Below are 17,413 nucleotides of genomic sequence, written 5' to 3' on the forward strand. Positions count from 1 at the left end.
TTCTTTTTTTCTTTTTTTTTTTTGCCAAGAATAACTTCAATTAATATCAAAATAAATCTTAGAAATGATTATTATCTTTATGGTCCATTTGGCAACTTGTCTTGGCTTCAGTTTTATCATCCCATGATTGATCATGAGGAGATTTGTCTATTTCCAATTTACCAAAGTGGAAATTGAGAGATAGCAATGGAAAGTGTAAGGTCCATACTTACATAAATAAGACAGGAGATAAGATGGAAATCATAATAACATGCTAATTCCCAAATGTTATCTTAGGCCTTCTCTTCAGTTCAATATCTTTTTTTAGAGAAATCAAACCAAATTCCTCTAGAATAGTATAAACCTGGCAATGAAACGAATTGAACCTGAATTTCTTCTTTTGTTGGGAGTGATAGCTATACCTCGGAGTGGGATCTGATCTGTATTAACCCGTTTTTCAGAAAAAATGAGTCTGTATGCCATCAAGAAAGGTGAAGAGGAATGCCCATGCTAATAATCTTGCACACCACAGGACTGACCACATCAATCATGGTGTCTTACGAGAGACAATGATGAATGTCCCCAAAGCCTTTAAAGGAGAAAATCCTTTTGGGAATGGCAGTTCAGGATAATTGCACATAGAATTCGGAAAAGCACACACACAACTTGATGCACAAGAGGATTTGGCTGAAATCCAAAGACTCAGGACTGGAAAGCTAGACAGCTTGGCATTCCTTCCAAATCTCAAAAGCCAATTTTCAGTGGGCCAGTAAAAAGGCATTTTCTTTCTCTGAACTTGGGTTCCTTTAGGAAACAGGAAGAATTAAAAGCAGTGCTCTGAACCAACAAATCAATCCCATCAGTGGATTCAGTGAATTGTCACCAAATACACAGTTACCCAAGGACTTCCCTGGGCTCCACTATTTCAGGAGTTACCAAAGTAATTACTACAAGTTCCGCAATCAGTAACTCTTAGGTGATTGCTCTACTAACCACTTAAATATATACCTTAGTAAATATTTCTCCTGCTGCATGAAATATTCCATTTTTAAAGCCCACACCTATTGTTTCTTTTTAAATTGATTTACTCATTATCTCCTCTGAAAACTTCCCTCACACCCTCTATTTTTCTCAAGAGATATCATTTTTGCTATTCTCATTGCATACTGTCACATTTGCCATCATTGCTTTGTGATTTTATCCATCAATATAGTCACTCATTCCACAAGTACATATTGAATACTTAGAGTGTACTGGTTACTGTTATGGGCACTGGGATATAGCAGCGTATAAGACAGATAAGGGCACAGAACTCAGGGAATTTTCATTCCATGAGAAAGAAGATAGATAATAAGCATTTCACATGACTTACTACAGAAACTGTCCTTATCTGAATCTGCTTCCACAGTGACTGTACCTAAGAAGGGTATGATACATGCTGGTCAAGCTAAATTTAGTTGTATATATAATTTCAGGTCACTTGAATCACCTGCATCCTTGATTTTGTGGCTCTGTCCTAGGAATATACCTGTTAGTCTTCCATTCACATCTCATCTGCACTCACACATCTTTTCTGCCTCCGTTGAGACCTGGTATCCTACTCTGCTCTGGTTATCAATCATGAATCTCATCTCAACCGGCAGTTACTGCTGCCACTCTGCACTGAGCTCTTCCCTGGACATTCTGTTTGGCCACTGAACACGCTGCTGCCTGTTGCCTTCGGCAGCTCACTGCTTTCCACTTGGTAGGAGCTCCTGGCTGGTCATGTCGTTAGTGAGCCCTGGGCTGCCTGTTGATGTCTATGGTCTGCTGTTCATATTGAGGAACATTTCCTGGGCTGTATTGTGTACTGGAAGCTCCCGTAAGGCTACCAAGATCACCACCAAGTGGACTAACACAGAGTGATCCCCCTGTGAGCTGTCCCTGTGAATATTTGGTGCCCGCTGCTCAGAGTGGCCTGCGACCGCCCATGGCTCTCACCATGGTTGCTTTGCAGCCATGATTGCTTACATTTCTTTTCTCAAGTTTGGAAACCACTTTCCTTCCTCTGGGCTTTGCCTTCCTACAGGGACTCTTTAGTAGGTTTGCTTGGGCCCTGAAGTGTACATTTTTCACATACACAGTTACCCATTCCCTCAGGCACACATGAAATACGAGAGGAGCTGAGTCTGGGTGGAATTTAGCAAAAGCCACCATGTTGTTATTTGAAACATTTCACCTCTTTATTCTCCTCTCTGGCTTCCAAGTACATCTCTTTGGCTTGATTTCATTGTCCCACGATGGATTTTCTGAGAGACCATGAAATCCCAGTGGGGACCCTCAATTTAACTAAGCACATACTTGCATCCCAAGTGTATGCACCATTCAGGAATGTCCTAGCTCCCATGTGAATCAATGGATGCATAGAGATAGTGGACAGGAATGGCATAAAAGATGTCACTTGATTCCACATGAGAGCACCAGCCCACCTGGGAACTCTGCTGCATGTTTACAAGAGGAGAATAAATTAGGCTTACAAATAGCTCTAAATGCTTCCCTAGAAATCATTCACAACATAGATTCTCTAATTATTCTTAGTGTATCCACCCTTTAATTCATCTTATTTTCTTACGATGACAGATCTTTGAAATAGGTATCATTTGCCTCAATTTTACCTTTGAGGTACTGAGTTTAATTCATATAAATAAAAGAGGTAGAGAATTCAAACTCTGATTCAAAAGCCAGTGCCAGTTCACATAGTCAGCCTGCAACATACATGTTAGAGATTATGACACCTGGCTCTGTCTCAATTAGAAAGACCCAGAAATGCTAATGAACCACTCTTCGACCTCTGTGAGTCTCCTAGGTCGTTCTTAGATTAGCAAAGCCACCCTTCCCTCTGGGGATGGGGGAGGAAGCTTTAAGACCTAATCCTCGGTCCGGTCCTTCTTTTACTGCATCCAGTTCAGTGCTGGGGTAGTGCTAATATATCTTCCTTACCTTGTGCAGCTTTTCACTATTCCTCACACATTAGCTAGTCTCTTAAGAGTGTTCTCTTATCAGAATGTGGATCCCTGAAAGACAGAGGATGGTGATACTCTGTCCAAGAACTAGCCCTCTATCAGTGTCGATGAGCAACGTTAAATGGTCCACAGAGTTTTTAAAATGAAATTCCTGTCTCAGTTTCTCTGTGCTCTGACTGGGTAAAGTAGATACCAAGGACCAGTGAAAGGCAAATGGGGACCGTGGAGACAATGGAAGAAAGTCTAAGAGTATACTAGTTTTAGGAGATTATCTCAGGATGGCCTGCTGTCTTCTAGGTATGCCATAGGGACATGGATGATATATTCTTGATCTTGTTTGTTGTCACCAAGTACAGATGGGAAACTATTCAAGAAAGTATAGAGCCTTGGTGTGGCCACTGTTTCCGCTTGCAGACACTGGGGATGCTGGCCACAGTATATTTCTTAAATATATTTTTGAGTTTCTTTCTTTATTTATTTTGAGACAGAGCGAGCAAGCATGAGTGGGGGAGGGACAGAGAGAGAGGGAGATAGAGAATCCCAAGCAGGCTCTGAGCTCGATGTGGGGCTCAAACCCATGAACCATGAGATCATGAACTGAGCCAAAACCAAGAGTCGGAGGCTTAACCAACTGAGCCACCAAGGTGTCCCGTGGTCGGCAATATATTAAAGCATATTGCATAGCCTGAAGCTGCCTAATTATATATACCCAAATAGAAATACTATACATATAGAGCCCTAGACTATGACCCCTCTTACCTAATTAAGTAGGCAGGTGGATAAAAAGAAATGAAATTGAGAAGCCACAGATGTCTCTAATGTGGATTATCTGGTACCACCTCCATCAATAAAAGTTGGATTCTGACTGCTATGGGACAGGCCACTGCAAATCCAGCCCCTCCTAGAACTTTCAGTGTGCAATAACCTGAAAACTGCATCATCCTTCTTCATTCTTCCACTATCCATATCAGCGCCCCTCTGGAGGATTCATATATCTTGATAGGGTGAGTTATGACTATGTCATGGAAAGAGGGATGAGTATTTTCAAAGCTTTGAAGTCCCAGATCAAATCCACAGGGCTGGATGCCATCAGGTGATTTGATCCACACAGCTCTACAGGGAATGAAAGGGGATTTATGTTATTTCTTTTAAAAATGGCAGTGTAGTGTTCCCTCATTAAAGTATGTTTTCTTTTCATTTTATGGACAGTTCTGAGTTTGTCTGTACCCTATGGAAGGGACTCCAGGTTTGGATGTCCCTTATTGTCTAGCTTTATGCTTGCTCGGACCTCATCTCAAAATGCTGGCTTGTTTTTTGAATCCAGCTACCTACCTAATGCATTAACAAACAGTGAATCCATAACTGTGTCAGAGGCCCAAAGGGATGGATGTCCTTGCAGCATGTGAATTACTCTGGAGGCCTCTGTCATTCCTCTGGGTTAAGTTCTTTTTCTAATTTATTTAAAATTTGTTAATGTTTATTTATTTTTGAGAGGCAGAGAAAGAACATGAGCAGGGGAGGAGCAGAGAGAGAGGGATACACAAAATCCAAAGCAGGCTCCAGGCTCTGAGCTGTCAGCACAGAGCCCGACGCGGGGCTCAAACTCATGAGCACGAGATCATGACCTGAGCAGAAGTCGGAATCTTAACCCACTAAGCCGCCCAAGTGTCCCCCCAGGGTTAAGTCCTAAAGCCAGTAAAGACAATGTGGACTGAATGCCTGCAAATGACTTCATAAAAGTAAAGAAAAAATAAACAATGTATCTGTATACTATTAGGATATCAAGTCTTGTTTGATCGTTTGAAGGTTCACAACTGACTTTTCAGGATAAAACTCAGACCAACCTTGGAAAATGATCTGTCTCTTTTGCTTTAGGAAGGGCCTTCTAGCTTGACGGCAGTGGGCAGAAGAGGCCTGCCCTGTTTTGTAGTCTTTCTCTTGCTATATCTTCTGGGCATTCCTTGTAACTGCCTGTTATTTGTGATGAGTTTGGTTCACTCGGCAGAGGCTGTGTCTCTTTACAACATGACTAAGAAGAGCAAGGTAGAGGATGAGGAGTACATTGCAAAGGAAACCTGGCCCCTGGAAACAGTCTCCACCAGGGATATTTCTGGGTTTCATGGGCCCTAAAATTCACAAAATTTGAAGTAACCTATTAAAGAAAAGCAATACAAAATTGCAGATGCAAAATTAGAAACAATATTTTGGAAGGCACCTAGTAAGGTGAATGTTTGTGTGTGTGTTTTATTTTGTTTCTGGTTTTTGTTTTGTAAATAATCTCTGTGCCCTACGTAGGGCTTGAACTCAAAATTCTGAGATTAGGAGTCACATGATCTCCCAGCTGAGCCAGCCAAGTGCCCCTAAGGGACTGGTCTTGACAAACCAATCTCATTAGCTTCGTGGTAAATCTACCTCTAGTGTTTGCCTTAACTCCTGGCATAAAACTGTACATACCAATTATTACTTTGGTCCTTCTTTTTTTAAAAATTTTTTAACGTTTATTTATTTCTGAGAGACAGAGAGAGATAGAGCATGGATGGGGTAGGGGCAGAGAGAGAGGAAGACACAGAATCCGAAGCAGGCTCCAGCCTCTGAGCTGTCAGCACAGAGCCCTACACGGGGCTTGAACCCACAGACTGCAAGATCATGACCTGAGCCAAAGTCAGACACTTATCCGACTGAGCCACCCAGGTGTCTCTACTTTGGTGTTTCTTGACTTGTTATATGAAACATAATATCATACAATATATAATATTTATGGCAACTCCTCAACACATTGTAGATGTGTACAGGCCTTCAACCTGGTTAAATGGTAAAGTGGCTCTGCGGCCATTTAATTACATTTGACTCAGCAGTCAGAAACCAAAACAAATCTAGCAAAACAAAACAACACTACATAGCACCTAAGTGCAACTTCTAACTGCCAGTGTCCAATGCTCGCCACTTCCTGCTGTATTCAATTAATATCCGCTGAATATTTTCTCTGCCCCCTCATTCTTCCTCCAGTGGATCTTTTTATTTATTTTTTATTTTCTATTTTTTTTATTTTTTTATCCTCTGTATTTTATTTATTTTTTTTTATTTTTTATCTCTGTATTTTATTTTTTTTATTTTTTTATCCTCTGTATTTTATTTTTTTAATTTTTGTATCCTCTGTATTTTATTTTATTTTATTTTTTTTATCCTCTGTATTTTATTTTCTTTATCCTCTGTATTTTATTTTATTTTATTTTATTTTTTATTTTTTTATCCTCTGTATTTTATTTTTTAATTTTTTTAAATTTTTTTTATCCTCTGTATTTATTTTTTTACAAATAGTTTATTGTCAAATTAGTTTCCACAGAACACTCAGTGCTCATCNTAAATAGCCAGTCTTCTCTCTAGCAAAGCTGTTTTCCTTAAAGTCTGATAAGCACATGTGGCTTGGACCCATACGTACTTTCTTGCCTTTGCTGATATGGGAGAATCTCCTCTTTTCTCTTTCAACATCTTTCAGTGGTACTTTGCAGTGGTTCTCTGCATGTAGTCCATAGACCCAGGAGTCCCTGGGACGCTACCAGAGGTTAACACCAAAATATCTGCATTGTCACTGTGCTGACATTTGTACTAATTACTCGAAAGCTGTGATAGATAAAACTTGGAATGAGGGCAGCATGGCTGATCATTGCTGTCAACGGCCAGGCACTTAGAAGAAAAGGAAAGGAATGGAGAAAAGGAGATTCCACATTAAGACTGTCTTATTGCTGTTACTAAATATTGACCTCTGAGTACTCATTGTTTTATTATCCCCTGTTACTAAATGGGATGAATGCATAAGACACTTTAGAGGTTATTAGGGGATGGATAGATAGATGATAGATAGATAGATAGATAGGCAGACAAATGGAATTCAGGCAGGCATGAGAGGGCCCACACCCAAGTAGAAGCTTTAAGAAGCATAATGATACATAGAATATGTGAAGGAATAAACTATAAAAGCTATTAGAACTAATGAAGGAGTTCGAGAATGCTCTAGATTATATAAGCTCAGTATGCAAAGACTGATTGTATTTCTCTACATTGGGAGTCTCTACATTGGCAGTGATATGAACATTGTGAAAATAAAATTGGGGGGGGGAACTATACTTGAAATACCATCAAAAATAACAAAATAGTTCGGTATATATTTAATAAAAGTGTGAGACTTATACCCTGAAATAGACAAACATTTTAAGCAATAAATAAATAAAATGTAAATAAATGAAAAGCTCTCCAATGGTCCTTGATCAAAGACTTCATACTGTCAAGATATCATTACTACTCAAATTTATTTCTATATTCAACACAATGCTTACCAAAATCCAAGCTTGGCTTTTTTGTGGAAATCAATGAGCCAATTCTAAAATCCTTATGGAAAAGCAAGGAACTCAGAATGACCTAAAACAATCTGAAAAAGAAAAGAAGCAAGTTGTAGGATTCTCACTTCGTGAATGAAACCAAGTTAGTTAGTCATGAAACCATGAAAACTTGGTTTCTTACATGCAGCTAAACTAAAAGCACAATAGGCCAACCAATCAACTGTATGATGTCGAAATTAAAAATTAGTAAAAAAAAAAAATCCAGAAAGTGAGTAGACAACCCACAGTTAAAAGAAAATATTTGAAAACTATGTATCTGATAAGAGATTTGCTTCTGGAATATATAAAGAACTCTTATAACTCATAAAGAAAAGAACAAATGGCCATGCAAAATAATGTAAAGAAGACTTGACATTCCCCTAAGAAATTTTTTAAAAAGCTAATAAACATCTGAAAGATGTTCAAATCATTAGGCACCGAGGAAATGTAAATCAAAATCATGTGATAACATTTTATGCCCACCAGGGTGACTATAATAAAAAAGATCATGTATGTCAACTATACTTCAATTAAAGAAAAAAAAATCTGACCATAAAAAGTGTTCACAAGAATGTAGAGAAACTGGAATGTCTATATGTTAGTAATGGAATTATAAAATTGTGTAGCCACTTTAGAAAGAATTTTGCAATTCTTTAAAATGTTAAACAGAGTTACCATATAACCCAGTAATCCCATATCTAGTTATATACCCAGGAGAAATAAAAGTATAGATCTACCCAAAAACATGCGTACAAGTTTTCACAGCAGCCTGAGTCATAATAGTAGCAAAGTGGACATAAGCCAACTGTCTATCAATTGATGCATGATTAAGTAAAATGTGATATATGCATTGGATAACATACTATAAAACTGGAATGGAGTGCTAATATGTGCTACAACACGGATGGACCTTGAAAACACGTTAAGTGAAAGACACCAGATGCAAAAGACCATTTGTAACACGGTTCTGTTTATACAAAATGTCCAGAATGGTCAGATGGGTAAAGTCAGAAAGTGGATTGTCTACATCAGGGCTGGGGTGAGGAGAATGGACGGTGCCTGCTGATGGAGACAGGGTTTCTTTCTAGGAGGGTGAAAATGTTCAAAACTTAGATTACAGTTGCACAGCCCTGAGAATATGCTAACACATACTACAGTGTACAATTTAAGAAGGTAAATTGTATGGTATATGGATTATATTTCAATGAAGCTATTAAAAAAAAGGAGCGCTGAGATGTTCTGGCAGATCACTGCTTTAAAATCCTGGGTCTCCCATTCTCTTTTGGCTGCCTGTACTTCTCTTGAAGTACGTGTCTCCCTGCGTATCTACAGTGTGTAGAGAAATCTACACTATTTATCATTCAATCATATGTTCATTTAACAGTTACCAAGTATCTATTACATGCTAAGTGCTGTTCTACCCATGGGATTGAGACCAACAGTGTATAATAAATACAAAATTAAATAATCCCAATCCCTATTCTCACTAAACCTATAATGTACTGAGAAGGGGGTTGTAAAGTTCCATAGTCATATATATGTATATATGTGTATACATATATATATATATTTTAATGTTTATTTATTTTTGAAAGAGAGAGGTAGACTGCAAGCAGAGGGAGGGGCAAAGAGAGAGGGAGACACAGAATCAGAAGCAGGCTCCAGGCCCTGAGCTGTCAGCACAGAGCCCGACATGAGGCTCAAACCCACAAACTGCGAGATCATGACCTGAGCTGAAGGTCCGACCTGAGCTCGGACGCTTAACCGACTGAGCCACCCAGGTGCCCCATATATATATATATATTTTTTGCCTTCATTCACTATTTCCCTTTTGTTTTTCCCAAATGTAGAAGTCACTGACTACCTAATTTATACCTACGGACATGACGCTTTGCCTAGTACTGAGCACTCTGTACACTAAAAAAAGAAAAAAAGCCTGCTGACTAGTTGGTAAGAATCATGAACATATTCTGAATGATATCAATTTCTAAAGAAGAGTAGGAAGTATTTCAATTACGTGTGCATTTGCTTCAGAATTGGTAATATTGGAAATCAAAAAACAGGGAGGACCTCCTTCATTGGGCTCTGGAGACATTTCGACGTGGGATGAGCAGTGTCCTTGCGGTGACCTCCATGGATCATGTAGCAACTACCATCACTGGGGTTCTGAACATCCCACTCACAGTAAGTGTTCTCTAGGGTTCCATTTCCTCAAAGCTCTTTGCACCCCGTCCTAAACAGTAATCAAAAAGTGACCCTGTAAATCTCAGGCTTCCCGCATTATTGTGCATATCCTGATTCTCTGGGCGAGACTCCTGGGATTTGCCTCTCTCCATTCAGGCTGTAAAACTGTAAAGATTTGAGCTAATTGAGTTGCATCTTTTGCTGGTGCTAGGATCTCCAGTAGGTTTCCTGATCACTGAGCCCGATACCTCAGGGGCAGAACTGGGGACAGCACATTTGATCTAACATGCCAAAGAGAGACTGGTATTAGAGTGCCTGAAATATTTGCATTCACCAAATACAGGACGCAATTAACTTGCAATTTTGCAAGTCTTTTTTAAATTATTATTCTTTCTAAATGAGGTAAGCAGAAAGGATGTCTGAACTATTGGGATGGGGTCTAAGTAGAGAAGTGGGGGTGGTTATGGAGATGTAATCATACCCCTGGCGTGAAGTCTAAGCGTATAACCAATGCCTGCGAAGCCCCAGGGAGGTGGCTGTCTCATTATAACCATACCCCCTGGAGTTGTTTTATAGTCTGCATAAAACTTTGTTCAGGAAAAGAAGGGAGGGTGTCATTTTTAGTTCAGAAGGGAGATGAAGCTGACAGCCGAGATTCTGCCATCAACCTGATCATCTTGTTAAATAACAGCATGGAATTTTCCTTCTCAACTAAAAACTCCATATTGGAATATTCTCTTTCAGCAAAAGCAGTAGTGAAATTAGGCTTAAGGTCATGGAATTTATTGGGCGAGCCATCTGCGATCATCATTGAATGCCTATGAAGTCACAGTCCTGTGCTAGGCCCCTTCAGTGTGGGATGCAAACAAATAACAAAGCAAATACTTCCCTGGGAGAGATTTATTACCTCGTAGGAGAGACATGCTATAGTCAAATAAAAATCCTGAGCATTTTTACATATATGGTAACAACAATTACCACACGACATTTGGCGATCATGAAACTTAGACTGGAACACCAACTGATTTGCTCAAAGTCCCTAGTTTAGTAAATAACGGTGTCTAAACTAGAAACTAAACCTCTGGTTGTTTAAAAGAGATTGTTTTTCCCACATCCATGCTTTCATGTGTTTCAAACAAATGAAATCCAGGCCAGGATGACGAACCCCCAAATTCCACTAGGTGCCTGCTACTGTGTCCGGTCCCTGTGGGGAGCAGACCACACACAAGAATCCTCCAAGCAAATGAATGTTCTTGAATTTCCACTTCTTAATTTTCATGTAGGGCTTTGACTCCCATCCCATGTGACCTTTCGATGTGATCTAGGCAGGGCCTTATGCAACACCAGAAAACTTTTGTTTTTATTGCTTAAAGTCTAGATTTAAAAATCATATAAGCAGCCTGAGCCTATCCCTTGTCCCTGGGCTGTGCCTTTATTCCAAACAAGGAGCGAGGAAGACAACACTTCTCCCTGTGGCAGACTCTCCCTCGATGCATGTGAAGAATGGGAAGGAGGAAAATGAGAGGTGCAAAACACAGCATGAGAGTCAGAGGGAGGATGTACAGCACTGCTGGTCCCAATGAAAGATCAGCCCCCTGGTATTTCTTTAGTATGAAAATCCATGTCTTCTCTTTCTGCAAACAGAGGTCTTCCTTCTACTATTTGAGTTTTAAACCCAAATAAATCTGCCAGGGATTTTTTGTTTCTTCTTTCTTTTGTTTTGTTTTTTTTAAACAAAAATCCCATCTGATTGCATTAGGCAGCAGGGTAAACAGGGGCTAATCTATAGATCTTTCATCCAGTTAATGGATTCTAGCTGCAGAACAAAGAAAGTGTTACCAATCAGATTTGGTGTATTAGCAGCAATCATTCATTCCTGTATTTGAGCTGTCAACCCCGGCTCATGGAGGATGGAGCTAGAAATTAGTGGGTGCCTTGAAGTCTGGACCACCAGGAACACACAAGTGACACTTTCAGAGGCTAGTTCATTGTTACGTAGGAAAAAAGTTATGGCCAAGGGCTGGACACTAGAAGAGTAACTGGGGAATGTCAAGACCGAAAAAGCAAAATCACACAGAGAGAGACAGAGATGGAAAAGGCAAGTCTGCCTAAAAGGCTAACAGGGGTCAGCGTGCCTGGGTAGTTCAGTCAGTTTAACATCCATTTCTTGACTTGGGCTCAGATCATGATCTCACGGTTAGTGGGTTCAAGCCCTGTGTTGGTTGGGCTCTGTGCTGACAGTGGGCATCCTGCTTGGGATTCTCTCTCCTCTCCTCTCTCTCTTTCTCTCTCTCCCCCTCTCTGTTTTTTGCCCCTCCCCCTCTCTTAAACTAAGTGATCTTTAGGGAAAAAAAACTATATTTTTAAAAAGCTAACAGGGGTTTAAAAACAAAACACCAAAAGCACATTCTATCTTTTTAATTCAGTCACTCATTTTATTTTATTTTTTAGTTTGCCATATAACCTATACACTTTTTTTTTTACAAATAGTTTATTGTCAAACTGGTTTCCATATAACACCCAGTGCTCATCCCCACAAGTGCCCTCCTCCATGCCCATCTCCCCCCTCCCCCCCACATCCATCAGTCCTCAGTTTGTTTCTCAGCATTCACTCATTTTAAAAGGCAGAATTCTCTTCTTCCAGCAACTGACACGTTTTGTATCCTTAGTTTTTGCTGCTCTTTCTGCTGTCATATATAAGCAGAAAGGACCTGTCGGGGTGGATTTTATTTTAAGCACACAAATTTAATTGGATCGAAAGCCAAGATGTTTAAAGGAGAAAAGGGCTTTTTCTACTTTCCCCATTTAGCCCACCTGATTTTTCCTTTCCAATGCAAGTTTGTAGGTTCTTTGGATAAAAGAGATGTGGGCACCTGGGTGGCTCAGTCAGTTGAGCATTTGACTTCTGCTGAGGTCATGATCGCATGGTTCCTGGGTTCAGGCCCCACATGGGGCTTTGTGCTGATGGCAGGGAGCCTGCTTCAGATTCTCTGTCTCCACCACTCCCCTGCTTGCATGCACACACCTTCTCTCTCTCTCAAAAATAAATAAACATTTAAAACATTATATTCAAAAAGGATATAACATTTTATCTCTTCCTCCCATTCCTCCCGTCTTGGGGAGATGCCTCAAACAATAACAAAGCCTATCATGTGGGTAGTTGAAATGTACAAGTACTCCATTTGGCAAAACTACACAGATGTTTTACCTTTTCAGGAATAAGAAAGTCTTTCAATTTCTGTTACATACACAAGGAAGCAGTTTACCACTTGGCCAGACTCACACATACACAGCCATGCATCTATTCAAGGATCAGGAGTTAGTGCAGACAGATAAGGAATCCATTCTGCCAAGGCTTGACTTCTAAACACATAGTACCGACTTAGGATTTTCCATCTTCACTATGGTGCAGAAGTAATAGCATTCAGTAGAAACTGTACTCTAAATTCTCAATTTGCATCTTCTACTGGGCTAGTGATGGCTTCTTGCGATGTTTGCGGTAGCAAAATGTAAGCAACAGATACACCTACAACACTCTTCCCCATAAACGATTCTGATTTTCACTTTCAGTTCCACACTCAATAAATTACATGAGATATTCAACTCTATTTAAAAATAGGCTTTGTGTGAGATGATTTTGTCCAACTGCAGGCTAATGTAAAGTGTGCTACGAGTGTTTAAGGTAGGCTAAGTTAGATACATTCAATGCATTTTCAACTTATATTTTCAGCTGTGGTGGGTTTATGGGATGTGACCTCATCATACGTTGAGGAAGATCTATAACAGGATAGTTTTGCAAAATTTGCTAGGCATCGTTTTGTTTAATTCCTTTTCATCTTGTGCAGAAATTATCAAAGCATCTTCCTTGGTCATATTACATAGTGTAAGGATTCAGTGTAAGGTACTAGACTAATGATGTTTCCCTTTACTCTTTGCAGTGATCTCGCATGGCCCTGAGACACAGTAAATAAGCTGACAGTGGTCAGAACTCTAGGATTTGATAAAACCTAGGTCAGACGTAAAATTAAGGTAATCGACACTCAAGGTGCAGATTCTGTTGACAGCAAAGCAGAAGTGGAGAGAACTAAGCCTTCTAGATACCTTTGCATGAAGGGGTCTCTGAATCTTTCTTTCCTATTTAGCAATAAGTCATATTGGCCACTTCCTTTTATGTTCTGGACTTTCCATACCCAGCCTTTTTTTTTTTTTAACTTTACCTTTAAGGATTTTTGTTTGTGAATGAATTGTTGAAAAGCAATTCTCTGGGTCGAGCACAAAGTATCCCATGAGTAAGGAAACCACTGGCTCATTGAAAGCTTCAGGTGAACCAGGTCGAAATAATCAAGAGCACAGCAGGATGTGGGGAAGTAGGGGCCAGAAGTGACTAATGAGGCACATAAAGGAGGTAGAGATGGGCCTCTTGAGTGAGTGGGGAGAATGGGCTCTAAGGTCATGGAGAGGGAGAAAATGATGATAAGATAGGAAAGTGCACTCAGGGATCTTCCTTGGGAAGAAAATTGTAGAAACAAAGACAAAAATGTTCTACTGCAGTGTGTGGTTCAGAAAATCAGGCGAGGAAAAGAGACTTGTCAAGTCGGGTTCTAAAAATGTTAGCATCAGGGCAGATCTTATCCTGAGACCTAAAGATGCAGAGTGATTTATCAGGTGACCTGTGTCTTTGCCAGAAAGTAGATGGAAAGAGTCCATCTCATCATCTGAAAATATTTTGTGGAGAATCTGTCTTCCTTTAAAGAAGCCAAAGTCTTTCTTCCTAATTGCTTATATCTCTCCGTTGTGGTATATGCACTTCATAGTAATGCTCCACAAGCTGTATAGAGCTTTGCTACTTACAGGATGCTTTCCCATACATTACATCACTTATTGCATAGAAAGGAGTGCTATCCAGACCTCTGAGGAGCTATTTAGGGCAACAGTGTGTCAGCTCCAAGTTCAAGTCCAGAAAACAACACAAGTCCATTTGAGAACATGAAGAGACATAGGACTAAAGGGCCTCAGTTTCGGAAATCGTGCTTTTGATCCAGCCAAAGATGAGCATGACCTAGGTGGTAGATCATTGCATCAGACCTTTGGATTATTTTTCCCCTTCACAAACATACCTTGAATTCTCTGTTCCTCTGACCCTCAAAATAGCAAGGTCCTCACTAGGAAGCCCTCTGCAATTTGCTGACAAAGGCTATTTTTTACAAAGCATTGTATATTGAAACCACAATTAACATTTTGATAGTTTGGAGGTCAGGTACTTACTGCCACCACGCAGGGCTGAACAGAGGCACATTTAGAGTCACCCTGATGTTATCATCACCCTAAGAACCTTAGTTCTTAGAAGGAGACTGCTTGAATTAAAAACTATCAGTTGTGTGTAATTGGGCAAACAAGTTTAACTCTGCTTTCTACTGAAATAAGAGGAAAAATAATCGTGCCTCCTCACGGAGTCGTTGAAATGATCGATGTAAAAACATGAAAAACTATCAGGACAGTGCCTGGTGCAAAGGAAGTGCTCTTAACTGTTAGTGTTTTTTTAGTAATCTGTGAAGTTGAACAAACACTTTGCCCCTTTTATTATGTATCTAAATGATTCAATGGCCTAAGGTCATGGTTTTTAACCTTTAATAGGCACCTGAATCACCAGGAGGGCTTGTTAAACACTGGTGGCTGCGTTCCACCCCCAAATTTTTGATTCATTGGGTCCAAGGTGGAGCTTGAGATTTTATACTTCTAACAAGTTTCCAGGTAATGCCAATGCTGCTAGACCAGGGAAGTCCTCTCAATTTCCCCCTATTAATATTTAAAACAGAATCTTGGGAAACACTCTTAACTATAGAGAACAAACCGAGGGTTGCTGGAGGGGAGGTGGGCATTAAGGAGGTCACTTGGATTGAACACCAGATGTTATATGTAAGTGATGAATCACTAAATTCTATACCTGAAACTAATATCATACTGTATGTTAGCCAACTAGAATTTAAGTTAAAACTTGAAGGAAAACAACATAGTTTTTTAAGATGCTTCCTGTGTTTCTGCCATGCAGCCAAAGTTAAAAGCCACTAAAAAAGGCCATCTTGGTTAGTAGAAGAGAAGTATTTTATTTGGCTAACCCAAATAATAGTTTGATTCCTGGTTATGAAGGTAGTGTGTGGCATTAAGATTTTTTTATTTATAAGGTAGAGGCGGAAGGTCAAAAAGACAGCTTCTGGATAGAAAAAAAAAGCAGTTATGCAATATTTACACATTAACAGAGCAACAAAAGTTAGACTTGGGAGTAGCGAGATATATTTATTAATTCCCCTGGGAGTTGTAGGTAGATAAAATGTAATTGTTTGCAATTCTATGAGAGCTTAGGGCAACTTTCCTTTTGGAAATTGCATTTTGGGTCCCCATTTCTGCCTTTCCGTTGTAGAGCTTGATTAAACCTTAACAACTAATTTCCATCTGCAACTTTACCTTGTCTCCTATCTACAAGTACAGCTATGTTTTTGGCAGCTCTATTTTTTCCTATTTCACTTTGTCCTTTGGATAGAATCTTTTTTTCCCTCCAAAAATTATTTTAATACTATGAGAAAATGCTTATGATAGAATACCAAATGTGGGAGCACTCCTCTCATATATGTGAAATATTTTAAATGAACAGATAATTTTTTTAATGTTTTATTTTATTTTTGAGAGAGAGAGAGAAAAACAGAATAGGAGCTGGGAGGGGCACAGAGAGAGAGAGACACAGAATCTGAAGCAGGCTTCAGACTTTGAGCTGTCAGCACAGAGCCCAATGCAGGCTCGAACCCATGAACCATGAGGTCATGACCAGTGCTGGTCAGATGCTTAATCCACTGAGCCGCTCAGGCGCCCCAAAGTGAATATACACCTTATTTGTAACTTTATGTTCTATTTTTAAATGAGTATTAGTTATGTAATTAGGAAATAAACTTATTTAGCTGTTAAAAATAAAGGTCATAAAGTAATAAACAAGGTTCTTTTACTCTTTTATATTAAAAGCAAAGAGAACCAAGTAAGAGACACATTTTGTAAACCTTCAATTAGAGTTTAATTCCAGGTATGATTTCATATTTAGTTGAAGTGTTAGAAAAGAGACCTGCACTTACTGGTTTTGCTAAAAATAATGATAAAATAGTTCCCAGACTGCAGGATTCTGTGTTAGAAAAGACAAAGTAAATGCAAGATACATGGGCTTTATAATTTTGCTACTATCTCCCCTAGCTGCAGAAATGAGTGTCAGATTTGCAGATAGAAAATAATTTTTATTCTTACTTGCAAATGGCATTTTCAGATTCTAGTTATTTGGATGTGGATGGTCCCCTTCATAGAAGAATGCCTAATCGACATGTTCTGAGGTCTAATTTTGAAATGCACACCTGCTTGGCTATACCAGCTCAGAGATTCTCAATGTATGGCTCCTGGTCAGCAGCAAGGATCATCAGAGAACCTGCCAGGCATAGACGTTCTCAGACCTCCCCCCACCCCCAGAACACGGGGTATGTGGGCCAGAAATCTGAGTTTAGCAAGCGCTTCAAGCTATTCTGATCCCTGCCGAAATTCTACTCCAGTCAATGCATTTCTGGTGTTCGTGCTGCAGTGATCCACGGAGAACTCCATGCAAAGTGTCCTCAAATGATAGTGTCCTCTTACAGCTCTAGCTGGCTGGCTCACTCTTGTGTAGTCCCAGCTCTGACAGCACCCTTAGCAGGGTCCAAACACTGCCCCTGTAACATAGTGACAGCCAGAGCTTATTTAGGCCCACAGATGCTATCATGCTCCTGGGGCAGCCAGGAGAGATCAAGCAAATGCCCCAGAACAGCACCCGGCCGGGCTTGCCAAGCAGCAGAGGTACATGGTAGC

At 39.8% G+C, this 17,413-nt stretch overlaps 1 long non-coding RNA gene across 1 annotated transcript in view; it reads left to right on the top strand.

Moving 5' to 3' along the window:
• LOC144225319 (uncharacterized) overlaps positions 1-17,413 on the top strand; it is an 88,740-nt gene that overhangs the window by 55,412 nt on the left and 15,915 nt on the right. The window contains exon 4 of the long non-coding RNA XR_013333271.1: positions 9,421-9,541. This is a non-coding gene — a long non-coding RNA (uncharacterized LOC144225319). The remainder of the gene's footprint in view (positions 1-9,420; positions 9,542-17,413) is intronic.

This window comes from Crocuta crocuta, unplaced genomic scaffold (genome assembly GCF_008692635.1).
Source record: "Crocuta crocuta isolate KB4526 unplaced genomic scaffold, BGI_CrCroc_1.0 scaffold172, whole genome shotgun sequence".
Lineage (NCBI taxonomy): Eukaryota > Metazoa > Chordata > Mammalia > Carnivora > Hyaenidae > Crocuta > Crocuta crocuta.